Source organism: Cervus canadensis, chromosome 2, assembly GCF_019320065.1.
Source record: "Cervus canadensis isolate Bull #8, Minnesota chromosome 2, ASM1932006v1, whole genome shotgun sequence".
Classification (NCBI taxonomy): Eukaryota; Metazoa; Chordata; class Mammalia; order Artiodactyla; family Cervidae; genus Cervus; species Cervus canadensis.
The window spans coordinates 8,555,471-8,569,157 of NC_057387.1; the positions used below are offsets into that span (position 1 = coordinate 8,555,471).

Genomic DNA, 13,687 nt, shown 5'->3' on the forward strand with positions numbered 1-13,687 from the left:
TCCTACTATACCATAAGCTCTTCAAGAATAGGGACCATGACAATTTTGTTTATCACCATATCTCTAGCACATAGCAAACGTTCAATAAATATTCTTAATAAATAAATAAAATGGAGTTTATGGAGTAATGGAGTTTTGTGAGAATTGAGTAAAACAATTCACCTGAAACTGTTAGCATTATGGTTAGCAAATAAAAGAGCTCAATCAATTGAGAGCCAGTCATCATTATTGTTGTATTTTTACTGTTGTTATTATTCAGTCAGTTCAGTTCAGTTGCTCAGTTGTGTCTGACTCTTTGCAACCCCATGAACCGCAGAACACCAGGCCTCCCTGTCCATCACCAACTCCCGGAGTCTACCCAAACCCATGTCCATTGTGTCGGTGATGCCATCCAACCACCTCATCTTCTGTTGTCCCCTTATCGTCCTGCCCTCAATCTTTCCCAGCATCAGAGTCTTTTCAAATGAGTCAGCTCTCTACATCAGGTGGCCAAAGTATTGGAGTTTCAGCTTCAACATCAGCCCCTCCAATGAACATCCAGGACTGATCTCCTTTAGGATGGACTGGTTGGATCTCCTTGCAGTCCAAGGGTCTCTCAAGAGTCTTCTCCAACACCACAGTTCAAAAGCATCAGTTCTTCGGCGCTCAGCTTTCTTTATAGTCCAACTCTCACAAGACTGAGCAACTTCACTTTCACTTTTCACTTTCATGCATTGGAAAAGGAAATGGCAACCCACTCCAGTGTTCTTGCCTGGAGAATCCCAGGGACGGGGGAGCCCGGTGGGCTGCCATCTATGGGGTCGCACAGAGTTGGACAGGACTGAAGCGACTTAGCAGCAGCAGCAGCAGCAGCTCACATCCATACATAACCACTGAAAAAACCATAGCCTTGACTAGATGGACCTTTGTTGGCAAAGTAATGTCTCTGCTTTTTAATATGCTATCTAGGTTGGTCATAACTTTCCTTCCAAGGAGTAAACGTCTTTTAATTTCAGGGCTGCAATCACCATCTGCAGTGATTTTGGAGCCCAGAAAAATTAAGTCAGCCACTGTTTCCACTGTTTCCCCATCTATTTGCCATGAAGTGATGGGACCGGATGCCGTGATCTTAGTTTTCTGAATGTTGAGCTTTAAGCCAACTTTTTCACTCTCCTCTTTCACTTTCATCAAGAGGCTCTTTAGTTCTTCTTCACTTTCTGCCATAAGGGTGGTGTCATCTGCATATCTGAGGTTATTGATATTTCTCCCGGCAATCTTGATTCCAGCCTGTGCTTCCTCCAGCCCAGCGTTTCTCATGGTGTACTCTGCATAGAAGTTAAATAAGCAGGGTGACAATCTACAGCCTTGACGTACTCCTTTTCCTATTTGGAACCAGTCTATTGTTCCATGCCCAATTCTAACTGTTGCTTCCTGTCCTGCATACAGGTTTCTCACTTGAACTAGTATAATCTTCTTACAGGCCTTCAGCACAATAAGAAAGGAAAAATGATACACTGTCTGTGTATACCACTTCCACATTATTTCCTATCCTGTCTCTGCTCAAATTTTCTAATTCCATTCATTTACCTCAGCTGAGAAATAATCCTCCTTTTTCTCAGGGTTGAATTCTCTTGGGGGAAATTTCTTTTGGTAGAGAGTGTCTTTTTCTCAAGGAAATCAAGAAAAAAATAAGATTTCCAAGGTTTTTCAAAGGGGAAAAAATGAGAATAATGTGGAAGTCAGGGCAGGTAGAGAAGTGTTTTCAACATCTAGGATACCCAAAAACAGCAAAAACAATTAGAAATCATGGCATGGGAGGGACTGCTAAATTATCAAGAGCAGGAAGTCTACCAGAATTCACCTTAAGTCTGGATAGCTCTAGGGAATCACTACTAAAACAAGAACTAGAAATGTGTCTGTGAATACCTAAGAGATAAATAAGAAAAGAGCTTATAAGAAAAACTAAGCTTACATTTCAGTATAGACCAGGTAATAAAAGATAGACTTCTTGATTCTTATATTTCCTTGAACCTTTTAAACTTCCTCCACATGTATTACCAATGACACACTCTTTTCCTTGGGAATCTATGACACCAGATTCCCCTAGCTTTCCTCCTTCCTTATTAGCTGCTTCTCAGTCTCCTTCTGAACGCCCTTCACCTATGCAGGACCAGTAAGGACTGGAACTAAGGCTCAGACATGGACCCCTTTTACTTCTCTACCTACATTTTCTTCTTATATCACATCAGTCATTCTAATTGCCTTAATACAATTTATAAGCTAATGGTTCCCAAATTTATATCTTAACCCTAACCTCTGGCCTTATCTCACAGACTGTCTATTTGGAATCTCCACTCCACCCCTAATTCACATATCAAATTTAAGATGTCAGAAAGGAGGGGTAAAAAAAAAAAATCTCTAGATTTAAAATCTCTGGACTTCCCTCTCCAAGCCTTTCCTTCTGCTACTGTTTCTCATTAGAGTAAATGGCACCAGTACTATGGGACATTCTCAGTCAGAGCTCTCTCTAGGCCTGAAGACCACCCAACACTCACCATGTAATTAATTACCTTTTTCTTTCTTGCGGGAGACAAAAGGAATTAACCAACTGTAACTAATCTACTATTCTGTAGGCAAACCCATGAAGATCTGCGTGCTCCTTTCCCAAAAGATAAATTTTGTAATCAGGGAAGAAAACATGCAATACCTACAAAATTTCTACCAAAGATTTTTTTCTTTGTCCAGAAAATAAGCTTGTTCTTTAATAAAATGGAGGAAAATGCATCACCACTAAACGGCTTTGATTGAGGTAAGAAAATTGTGATTGGCTGTCCTGGAAAAGTAATAAAAAGGAAGAAAAGTCCTTTTCCCTTTTAAGCAGACCCCAGTCACACCAACTGGCAGTTCCAAACCTTTGGCATGGCCTCCAAGACCCCTACTCCCTTGTCACTCTTTCTTTCACAGCATCCCAATCACACTGGTCTTAATTCAGCTCCTAGAATTATCCAAACTCTCTTGCTTCTGTGGTTTAACATAATGAGTTCCCTCTGCAATACCTTCTACACACATACACACAAACACACACAGCACACACAGCAGGTTAGCTAATTCTTATTTAGTCTTCCAGACCTAGCTTCTACATCATTTCTCCAGAGAAGTCTTCTTTGACTCATTCATCCTCATACCCAGTTAAGTCAACTGTCTGTTATATGATTTCACAGCTTCCTGTATTTTCCAAATTATTTATAAAGCTTATAATTTTATAAGCTTTTATGTAATTTTATGATTGATATGTCCATATATCTAGACATACATCTCCACTGGACTTAAAATTCCAAGAAGATAGAAAATTCTCCAGAACCTCACATGGTATCTCAGGTACTGTAAGAGAAAACCAATAGCCTTCTTGTGAATTTGAGAAACTAAAAGAGTTGGAAAAGCTACACAGTCTTTTCCTCATTCTTATCTTTTGGGTATTGCCCATCCTTCTATTTCCCTTGGGGCCAACAGATAAAGATGGAGGAAAAATAACTCGGAATCAATCAGTGAGTGCTTTAGAAAAAGGGGCCCAGGACACCATGAAGTATTGTAGAGGTGGGGAGTGGCCAGTATGAATTAAGGAAGGACTGAAATATTTTCTTGGCATACTTTCTTATGTTCTAAACCAGAAATCACAAACTAAGAATTCCCTGGCACTTTAGTGGTTAGGACTCTTTGCTATCATTGCCAAGGGCCCAGGTTCAATCCCTGGTTGGGGAGGTAAGATTCTGCAAACTGTGCAGCAACAAATAAAAAAAAAAAATCACAAATTGGAAGCTGGAGACCAGGATTCTATCCACAGGTGTTTGGCTCCCACAGTGCTTTTTTAAAAATCAGTAACATGAAAATAAAATTTATAAGGAAAGGCAAAAGCAAAATAGTAACATGAGAAATTAGAACAATTCACTTAAAGATCCTGAATTTTTTTTTTTTTTAATGTTTTCCAGATATCTGACCACAGTGGAACCACGTTTCTACAGGGAAACAATTATCTGGTGCTGAGTGTCATTGGGAAGTAGTATTAATCCTATTCTAAATGGGACTTGTACTCTACACTTCATCCCTGGCCTGGCTTGCCTATTTCTTTCATTTATTATATCTGCCTGGTAAATGTTTAAGTTTTCAGCTCTTGGACTAAACCATGAAGCTTTGCCCCACATCTTGTTGGTAAAAGGGGCAAATTAGCCAGACCCAAGATAACAATGCCTGATTTTCCTTACCCACTCCCCAATTCACCCTCAAAACAACGCTTGGACCCTATGTGGCTTTAGAATGTTTACCTGAAGTTTTTAGTAAAGAAACACCCAACCTCTCCCTCAGGGTCCAGTGTATGAGAAGACTGCTGCAGATGGATGTGGGACAGAGAGAAGGGAACCCTGTTCCAGAGTCGCTAGACAGACATTTCATCCTGAATTTCAAGGTGATGACAATGGGTTGAGAAGTGACTTGTCAATGAGAGAGGAAGCGAGCATGACCCCTGACTTTCCTCTTCCTGGAGATGGGCTATAGATAATCCCTGTGTGAAAGAAGGAGAGGAACAAAATCACTGATCTTTTACTATCAGAGCTCCGGAATGAATGGCAAATGTAAAAGCTTTCACTTCCTCACATCTAGCCTCACAACTGTCCTGAAGCTGTAGTCATAAGTGCCAATGTCTAGACACAGAGGTGTTTACTCTGTACCCTGGCGCTCGCTGCAGCATTTGACCTCACAGAATCCTCCCCACCCGTAAGTTTCCCCCTTTCAGTTGCACCATCCTAGTTTTCTTTTCCATCTTCCTGGCTCTTCCTTACCTCTCCTTAACTTGGCTTCTCTTATGATTCCTGTTCCATAAACAGACTTGTCTCCCTAGACTCTGTTGATTGGATATCTCCTGAATGTCCCATAATCACCTTAAGTTCTACTTTTCTTTCTCCCTTTATTAGTTTCTATAGACTAACCTTAATTAATGCTTATAGTGACCCAAGAAAAGGAGAGCATCTCTATGAAAGCCCTTCTTGGGGTCTGATAACAATCCAAATCACAGGGTGAATTCAGAACAATTGAAGACAAAGGGAAAAGAAACTTTAACATTAACCTTCTTAGAATAGATATTTTCAAGGGAGGAAGAGCACAGGAAAAGAGCCTATTTACTACAGTGGACAGGATATGTAGTTTGAAAAAGCATAGTAAAAATTATAATTCTACAATTAGAAGACAAAAAGTACCATTTCAATGACTACAAATAAAATTTTTTACTAAATAGCTGTTATTTATTTATTCAATAAACACTGAACTACTCACTGTGTGCCAGGTGCTAAGTATGGATCTTTAACAAGATAAGCATAGCCTTGGTCCTCAGGAATCATGGGAATAAAAGACAATGAACAAATAAAAGATAATAGATATATATAGATCCAAAGAGGTAAACAAAAATAAACATGTTATTACAGCCTGTGGTAAGTGATTTGAAGGAGGGCTTCAGAGATATTGACAGCATCTTTGAACATGCCAACCTCATACACCTCAGGGTCTTTACAATCACCACTCTCTCTTTGTGGAGATCTCTTTCCCGAGGTCCTTGTCTAGCTACCTTCTTCTCATCATTCATATCTACACTAAAACCTCATCTTCTCAAAGATCAGGCTTTCCTTAATTTTCCTACTTAAAATTGCTCCCAGCCTCCCCACCATTTATTCTGTTCTGTTATCCTTTATTTTCTCATAGCACAATCACTATTCAAAAATACACTATGTATTTCCATACAGATTTACTTTTCTTTTCCATACAGGTTTCTTGTCTGACTCCCCCACCATTCTCAAGATCAATGAAGGTATGGATATTGTCCCTTTTCTTCACTATATTCCTACCACTGAATAGTGCCTGATGCAAAATAGGTACTTCATGTATTTGATAAATCGATAAAGGAACAGAGAATTCTCTCCCTATTAGAGAATAATAGGGAAAAGCCTACCTAGATAGGGTGATCAAACAAGGCTTCTCTGAAGTAGTGACTTTTTCATTTTTGTTTTTTAATTTACAAGTATCAAAATGCAATGAAAACTTCTTACCTGGTGTATATAAACACACACAAAAAAAAGAAAAATTCTCTTCCTCTTTGGGAAACCCCATACCCCATAACTGATATGTCAGGGTAATCAGTAGACGTTCAACATCCTTTCCATCTTCCTTCCAAGTGCTTTCCTGTGCTATAGAAAATAGAACATTTGATAAACTATATTTTCTATACTTCCATGAGACTAGGGCAATGTCTTTTGTGTTTTTCTTCACCAAATTTTTGTTATACAGATATGAGCTTGAAGAAGTCAAAGAGTTGGATTTAATCAGTGTTGACAATTCAGAAATAGAATTCAGCTGAGAAATGGAATTCACAGAAATTCATAACTTGACTATATTTGGGAGGTGAGAAAGAGGAATTGAATTATGATGAGTCATCTTAGTGACTGAAATTCAAAGATGAAGAAAAGTTTAAAGAAGAAGATAATTAATTCAGTCTTGAATGAATTTAAGCTGTCTGAAGCATGTATATGCATGCTATCTCTCAGTCATGTCCAGTTCTTTGTGACCCCAAGAACTGTATCCCATCAGGCTCTTCTGTCCAGGAATTTTTCAGGCAAGAATACTAGAATGGGTTGCCATTTATTACTCCAAGTTATCTTCCTGACCCAGCGATCAAACTTGTGTCTCTTTGTTTCTGGCATTAGCAGATAGATTCTTTACCACTGCACCACCTGGAAAACCCATCCTAACGCTATTCAGTAAGCAATCAGAAATACAGGTCTAGAGCAAGGGAGCATAGCTGTGGCTGGAGCTACAGATTTAAGAGCCACATGCATTTGTGTTACAGCTAAAGCCATGAGATTGGTGAGATCACTCCGGGAGTGTGCGTATAGTGAGATGAGAAAAGAACATGTAGGGAGTCAGGGATAACACTCGTGAGAAGGAGAATCTAAGAGATGACAAGAAACAGAACTGACAGAGAGGTGGGAGAACCAAGTGATCTCAAGGTCATATGGTTTAAAGAAAAGAGAAGTTCAAGAAAGTGGAAGTATGACAAATTCTGCAGAAAACTTAAGACAAAATTTTTTTGTAAGTACGATGTCATGCATGACCACAAGATGAGCAATTTTAGCTTCTAGCCTTGTGTTTTAAGGCTATAACACCACTGCCTTGTTACAGTCATCTGCTAGCCTCAGGTCACTGCCCCCCATTTCCTGAAAAGTTTAGCTTCTAGCTAGCTCACATCCTTCAACACTACTGCTATCACTCCTCTCCTCTTGAACATCCTAGTATATTCCTCTGTCTTTCTAGCTCCTCCTTACCACTCCTTGGCTTGATTTCTCTTCCGATTCTTGTACCATCATAGACTTGTCTCCCTAGATTTCACTAACTGGTTACCTCCTATAGCCATGCACTAGTACCAAAAGTTACAGTTCTTCTATAATTTAATTCCAAGCACTCCACTCTCTCTAACCACCACCTTTCTTTTTTCCATCTCACTCCCTATTTTTCCCCAATACCAATCATCCTTTAAGCTCCATCCTCTGATCTATGGTCCATTAATCCAACCACTATTCATGATCCATCATGTCCCTTGTGTTATCACTTTTCCCCTTACCCAGTTTAAATTCCATGTTTGGTTATCATCCCCACTCCCTCCCTTACACCCTCAACTACCTTGTTCCATTTGGGGTTGTACTTGCCTAACAAAAAAAATCAAAAAATCAATACTGATTAAATCCAGTGGTTGGGCTCTTTCATGCTTGAATTTGCACAACTAAAGGTAGATGGAGAAAGGCATATAACTATGCTATGACTAGTCTCCCTTACATTTATGATCCCTGACTTCAACATGTGTGTTTAGTCACTCAGTCATGTCTGACTCTTTGTGACTCCATGGAATGTGGCCCACCAGGCTCCTCTGTCCATGGGGATTCTCCAGGCAAAGAATACTAGAGTGGGTAGCCTATGCCTTCTCCAGGGGATCTTCCCAACCCATGAACTGAACCAGGGTTTCCTGCACTGCAAGCAGATTCTTTACCAGCTGAGCTACCAGGGAAGCCCATGCTGCCAGGCAATTGTATTTTATTTCCCTAGTGCATTCTCTCATTCTCCTAAACAACTAGAAGATAAGGGCAGGGAAGTAATAAAGGGCATCACTTGTTCAATTCTTCTTCACTGATCCTCTCACTCTCATTTCCCTTATTGAGAAAAATAGAAAGCAGAAGAGTATTTCCATCTGCTACCACTGTAACTATCTACTTACCTATGTCTGTACCCTGCTCTGTCTCCTCTCCTGTTACTATAGACAAATTTAACGGTGTCAGGAAAAGGACTGTGCTTTTCCTTATGCACCAGAACCCATCTCCTCTCACCTACTCAAGGACATTGCTCCAGCAATTCTCCCACTTCTCTTCTTGCTCTAACAAATTCTCTTACTACCGGATCATCCCTAACAGATTACAAACATAAACAAAAGGAAACTCTCTTGATCCTACTTCCCTCTCCAGCTACTCCTTCTTTTTTCAGTGAAATCTCTGTTTTTATTAACCCATTGAAATACTCTGTTCTCAGTTTAATTGACCTATTAGCCACATTTGATGGTCAGTCCCTCCTTTCTTCTTGAAACATTTCTTCAATTATCTTCCAGGAGATCAAACTCTCTTGATTTTCTTCCCCTATATTGGCTACTCCTTAGTTTCTTTTGCTAGTTTTCTCATCTTCCTTGCCTTTTAACAGTAGATTACTCCAAAGCTCAGTTCTTAGAGTATTTAACTTTTCTATTTATTCTCATTCCAGTGATGATCTCATCTACTGTCATAAGTTTAAATGTTATTTATGGAAGATAACTGCCAAATTAATATCTCTAATCCATTTAAGCACTAAACTCCATCCTTTATCCAGATGCCTCAAGACTTCTACACTTGAATGTCTCATAGGTATCTCATATATAATTGGTTCCCACAACCTTCTTTTCCTACAATATTCCCCACCTCAGTAAGTTGTGACCCCATCCTTCCAGTTACTTGGTACAATAATCTTTGAATACTCCTTTGATCTCAGACTCCACATCCAATCTGTCATCATATACTATTGGTTCTCCCTTTAAAACAGATCCATAATCAGCTCCCTCACTGCTACTACCCTGGTCCAGATCACCAACATCTGTCTTCTAAGTTACTGCAGTAGCCTCCTTATCAGTTAGCCCGGCTTCGTATCTTACTCTTTCAGTCTCTTCTCAACACAGAATGATCCTTTTTAAAACATCAGGCAGGACACATCACTCCTCTGCTAAAATCTCTCCACTGACTTTTCATCTCACTCTGAGCAGAAGTTTGGGTCATTAAAATGATCTATAATAAGATCTTACAAGACACGACCTTCTCCCACCCATTACTTCTCTGACCTTATTTTCTATTAATTTTCCCCTCACTCTCAGTCATTCTTTGGACATGCCGAGTACACTCCCACCTCAGGGCCTTTATACCTGCTATTTCCACACTCTGGAATGATAGTCTTCCAGATATTTACATGGTTCACTCCCTCATCTCCTTCCGGTCTTTGCTTAATTGTCATTTTCTTTGGTCTGAACAAAAGAGAATGGTTGAAGCTGGAGATATAGATTTGGGAACAATTGCATCTGGGTGACAGCTGAAGTTATAATATTGGTAAGGTCACCCAAGGAGTGTGTATATATGTATGAAAAGGAAAGACATGAAAAAAAAGATGATTACCTACACAGAGCCCTAGGTAATATGGTTGATGAAGAGACTCCCACCTGAAGAAGAAAAAGGAATCGAAAGAGAGTTTAGAAAAACCAGAAAATCCTACTGTTGCAAAAATTCAAGGAAAGGGAATTTTTTAAGAAACAGGATATATGTAAATTCTGCAGTACACTTACATAATATGTGAGTTTGATAAGTAGGAAGTTACAAGGAACCTTAGCAAAGACAGCCTCACTGACATGGTTTGTTGAAGCTGGTAAACAATGAATTGAGAAAATGGCTGGAAGATATGGAAGTAGAGACTGAAATTGGAAATTACTATTTTTGAGAAGCTTAGTTCAATAGAGAAAGAGAAGATTTAGATGTTAAATGGGAGTGAACGCTGGTAAATGAGAAGAAAGGATTTTGTTCTCATCACTCAGCTCTGTTTGCTTCTGTTTGACTTCATTCTCTCCCAAATCTCTCCAAGTACGCTTGGCAGGACAACCTCCAGAAGCTCAACTTTTATTTATTCTTTAGAGCTCATGACCTCACAGGCTGACCCTGATTGTTGCTCTCATTGTGTACATATCAATCCCTAATGAGGATTGCCCAGACAGCCTGGGTCAGGGGCACACATCTATGATAAGGATGGCTAGAGCACGTGAAACATGTGACCAGCAGCCCTATCAATACCATGTAGAAGGAAAGAAAAGGAGTTTCCAAAAGATATGGGTGTTCAGCGTACGGAGAATCAAAGTGAGGCTAGAGAGAAGACAAATGAATTTAGGGAAAAAAGAGTTGGTCATTGAACTAGAGATACTGATGAAGCTTTTGTAATTTGTGCAGAGAAATGACACAAAAGCTAGCAAAATTAAAAGCTGTCAAAAGGTAGAATATAGAAGTTTAATATTCCAGACGGGTAGAACCATTCTAGATGGCATTTAGCAAGATCTAGTTTGTGGATATAGAAGAGGGTGATAAAAATAAAGATCTGAGTCAAGAAGATTAAAATACTAGGTTAAGATTATTAGTGATAGATTTAAGGTCATAACCTAGTAAAACAATAAACTTAGGAAAACCATTTGTGGTACCTGAATTAGTTATCTAACAAAAATCTGTGAGCACCCATTAAAACGTGTAAAGCACACAAGGAAACAGTTCATTATAAGTTAAAATCTGCACATAAAAAAAGGAAAATTAAAATTAGAGCTCTCAAGCACATAAAATAGTAGGTTGACAAGAACTAAGGATTAATGTTTAAAATTATTAAAGACATAAAGTAAAACAAAAAGCAAGATTTATAAAATTAATTTCTAGAAATGAAGCATGTAATCACTGAAATTGAAAGTTCAATAGATATTCAGCCTTAAAAAAGAAGGAAACCCTCTTATATGCTTCAACATGGATGCATCTTAAAGACACGCTGAGTGAGATAAGCCAGACACAAAAGAACAAACACTTCATGACCCCAGTTACAAGAAGTATCTAGAGTCATCAAAATCATAGACACAGAAAGTATACCATCCTATTCACAATGTGTTTGATATCAATATGTGGTATTCTACACAGCAAGAAATTCTCCATTATCAGCTGGGTGTCTTACAATTCAATTCAGTTCTGATGCTCTCTATTAATACCTGAAGCTAGTGTTAGATCTGACAGTTCCCGTCAATTCAAGGCAAATAGATGGGAAAGTAATAGAAACAGAGACAGACTTTATTTTCTTGGTCTCCAAAATCACTGCAGATGGTGACTGCAGCCATGAAATTAAAGGATGCTTGATCCTTGGAAGAAAAGCTATGATGAACCTAGACAGCATATTATAAAGCAGAGACATTACTTTGTCAACAAAGGTCCATATAGTCAAAGCTATGGTTTTTCCAGTAGTCATGTATGGATGTGAGAGTTGGACTATAAAGAAAGCTGAGTGCCGAAGAATTGATGTTTTTGAACTGTGGTGTTGGAGAAGACTTTTGAGAGTCCCTTGGACTGCAAGGAGATCCAGCCAGTCAATACTAAAGGAAATCAGTCCTGAATATTCATTGGAAGGACTGATGCTGAAGCTGAAGTTCCAATACTTCAGCCACCTGATGTGAAGAGCTGACTCATTAGAAAAGACCTGATGCTGGGAAAGATTCAAGACAGGAGAATGGGACGACAGAGGATGAGATGGGTGGATGGCATCACCGATTCAAGGGACTTGAGTTTGAGCAAGTTCCAGGAGATGGTGAAGGACAGGAAGCCTGGCAAAGCCTGCAGTCCATGGGGTCACAAATAGTCAGACACAACTGAACAACAGTCAACAGGTTAAGGGCTCAGTAGGATGAAACTGTACCCCAGCTCTCATTTCAGATGCCAGTCACAAGTCCTCAATTGTTATTTGAACTTCTGCCCAAACTGGATGTAAATCAAGGTTCCCACAACTCCTTCCTTGGGTCCCATAATTTACTAAAATGTTTCACAGAACCCAGGAAACACTTACTTATATTTATTCATTCCTTATAAAAGGGCATGTTAAGGGATACAGATGAATATCCAGAAGGAGGAGTTGTATAAGGCAAAGAATGGGGAAAAGGGCTCAAAGTGTTCACACCCTCACTAGGCATGCTCTCTTTCCAGTACTTCCATGTGTTCAGCAACCCAGAAGCTCTCTAAACCCCGATATTTGGGGGATTTTTATGGAGTTGTCATCACACAGAGATGATAGATCATTAATTCAGTCTCCAGCCCTCTCTTCTTTCTGGAGAATGGGAGATGGAGCTGAAAGTTCCACACTTCTAATCATACTTTGGTCTTTCTGGTGACCAGTCCCCAACCTGAACTATCCAGGATCCCACCAAGAGTCATTAGAACGAAAAACATTTCTGCCACGTGAATTTCTTGAATTCCAAGATATTTAGTTGCTCTGTGTCAGAAGCTGAAATCAAAAACCAAATATTAGAACAAAAGATATTCCTAGTGCCCTTAAGAATTAAGAAATTGCTAGGGTTTTGAGAGCTCTGTGCCATGAACTGGGGAAAGAGGAATTTTTTTTTATACTGTTTCATAGGAAGAGTTATGAGTCTGCTTGTAAATAAATCGAGAATGAGATTGAAAGCAGAACATCAGATGGAAAAGTGTGGCCAGAGGCATAATTTAGACTTCTTGTTAATATTCAAACAAATGACTCTGACAAATTAGGAAACTGGTTATAGTATTAAAAAAAAAAACAAAAAAAAACTTCAAACGGAGGGACTTCTCTGGCAGTCCAGTGCTTAAGACTTGCTTCCACTGCAGAGGACACAGATTTGACCCCTGGGTGGGAAGCTAAGATCCCACATGCCAGGCAGTGTGGCAAAAGAATAAATAAATAAATAATAAAATCTAAAAAAAAAAAAAACTCAAATGTGAAAGTTAGATAATAAATCTGCATGCCCCAGGATCTTTAAGAAACAATGTGATTTGTATTAACACAACTTGTTCAGGAACAATTGCTTAAAATTGTTTAAGCAATTTTTTTGTATTATAAACATTTATAGAAATCTGTCTAGAATAGTTAATTAGCAGCCTCTTTCTTAAACAGAAGATAGAAACTATTATTTTGCCATTTCTTGATTAATCATGTATGTCAATATAACTATTAATTACTGAACTCTACCAAGTTTTCCTGAATTTTGCAAGACATCACATTGCCAACAAAGGTCCATATGGCCAAAGCTATGGTTTTCCAGTAGAATGTGAGAGTTGGACCATAACAAAGATGAGCACTGAAGAATTGATGTTTTTGAACTGTGTTGCTGGAGAAGACTCTTGAGAGTCCCTTGGATTTCAAGGAGATCAAGCCAGTCAATTGTAAAGGAAATCAATCCTGAATAGTCATTGGAAGGACTGATGCTAAAGCTGAAGCTCCAGTACTTTGGCCACCTGATGCAAAGAGCTGACTCATTAGAAAAGACCCTAAAGCTGGGGAAGATTGAAGGCAG

General features: G+C 39.0%; 1 long non-coding RNA gene across 1 annotated transcript; it reads left to right on the forward strand.

Annotated features, from left to right (window-relative positions):
* The first annotated feature begins 1,390 nt into the window (after window positions 1–1,390).
* On the forward strand, window positions 1,391–5,260 carry LOC122430849. The gene is made up of 2 exons (XR_006266392.1): window positions 1,391–2,788; window positions 3,966–5,260. It is a non-coding gene; the product is annotated as an uncharacterized LOC122430849 (long non-coding RNA).
* Window positions 5,261–13,687: the final 8,427 nt, after the last annotated feature.